General features: G+C 54.1%; 1 protein-coding gene across 5 annotated transcripts in view; it reads right to left on the bottom strand.

Moving 5' to 3' along the window:
* The window catches only part of LOC113217386 (tensin-1), a 283,044-nt gene that overhangs the window by 82,864 nt on the left and 198,299 nt on the right, over positions 1–1,881 (bottom strand). The window lies entirely within an intron of this gene.

Genomic DNA, 1,881 nt, shown 5'->3' with positions numbered 1-1,881 from the left:
TTCTTTTATTTAGATTATAAATGAATACATTTCAATATAATTTTGAAAAGTTGCCTGTTTTCGCGCTGTACCAGTTCAATTATGTGCCAATCGACATATGACGCGTGCCATACCACACTATATAGTGTTTAATATTAAATTTGTGCAAAGCAAATGCTTTTTACACTTCCGTACTTTGCAATTACAAAAAATATACGTAGCATTTACGTAGCAACGTAAATATACTGCGCAGGAGAATTAACAGTAGGAATAAAAGTTGAGAAGCACAGGTGGGTCGTCCGCATCTTTGGTCCAGATCTCAGCGGGCTGCACTCCAAGTAGTAGTAGTGCCATCCATATACGTCCTATATACAGCAGCAGGCAGGCGGCTGCGCGTCACCCTATTTACTGGGGGGCACGCGCAGGTCAGTGTGACGGGCTCAAGTGCGCGCCCTGCCACGCCCTGCCACGCCGCGCACGCGATGCGCCACTCCCCTCACAATGGCTCACAAGACGCGCGGCTGCTGGCGGGCCGGCCTTTGTATGACCCGCCGCCACCGCCCGCTACTAAAAGAACGTTCAGGGACGAAGCGAAAAGTTTATCTTTCGAAAAATAAAGCATATTTGCAATAAAAAAAAAGTATGGACTCGACCTAATTTGGGAAGTGACACAATCGTGATTAGGTTCTGCATATCACTGCGAAAAAATTATTAGCAGGCTGCATTTGGCAGTTTACGGCCGCACGGTACGATTTCACCATAATCCGACGTCAAAAAAAAATAATGAAAAATATCCAACTGAAACTAACACAAGACACAAGAGGGTCGGCAATTTTAACGCCGGCTGGTCTAACTCTCGTAGATGTGTCCCTCCTGGCGGCGGACCTTGTCTCGTGATGTTGTAAACATGCGAAAAGCTTAGGAACGCAAGGTCTGTGGTCTGAAACCCGCCTGTGCGTAAATCCCGAACGGACACAGGCAGGCTGTTCGAGCCAGCCAGGGGTACACAACATACACAATTCCTATCCGCTAACAGACAAAAGTAAACTCGCGACGAGCATTCGCGCATTCGCATTAGGGTGAGGAGGCCAACGTCAGCACACACACACACAGACACAAGCAGGCGCCGTCACACACACACAGACACAAGCAGGCGCCGTTAAGCGACAGTTTATGTGGCGTATCGTGTTTCAGGCGGAATCAGTCAGCGAACAGCGGACCCGGCATCGGAGAGGAGGAGGGGAGAGCGCGATAGGGAGAGGGAGAGAGAAGGGACGCACGTGTTGTGGGGATCATCGACAGTGGTCCTCCTGGCACGCGGCCATAGCGAACGCAAAGAGAGAGAGAGAGAGGAAAACAAAATATACCAGCGAGAAAAACCGCGCGCTCCCAGCTCCCACACGGCCCGGAGCGCCTTGCGAGGTAGGCCAGCCGGGGTCGCTCGCGCGCGCGCCCGCGGGGCGGGTGGCCTACCTCCAGGCGGTCGGCCTGGACCGTCGGCGGATATAATCAGTGCGGCGAGAGACGCGCAGGGGGTCTGTTCAACCCGCTCGCCACTACCGGCTGGGCTGCTGCTGACGCTCGGCCACCCCAGGCATTCCCGCACCTCCTACCAGCCTCTCTCCCTCTCTCTCTCTCTCACCATCCTCGCGCAATATCCGCCGAGAGGAATGTGGCAAGCAAGGGCCCAGTCAGTCCCTTAGGCCCCGGGGGAGGGCTAGCCTGGGCCCTGGCCACTATGACGCAAGCTACGGGGGACAATAGTATATCGTCAGCTCTCGGACCCCTTCGGCCGCAAATAAGAGAGACGCACGCTAAACACACACACGCGCACAATCACGACTGTATACTTTAGCGGCGCGCAGCGCGCGTATAGCACCACGAAGACTGCCCGCCCGCCCG

This window comes from Frankliniella occidentalis, unplaced genomic scaffold (assembly GCF_000697945.3).
Source record: "Frankliniella occidentalis isolate FOCC.00 unplaced genomic scaffold, Focc_3.1 Scaffold106, whole genome shotgun sequence".
NCBI classification, from domain to species: Eukaryota; Metazoa; Arthropoda; class Insecta; order Thysanoptera; family Thripidae; genus Frankliniella; species Frankliniella occidentalis.
Note: the sequence above shows the minus strand (reverse complement) of the source record. Positions and strands in the feature narration are given on the sequence as shown.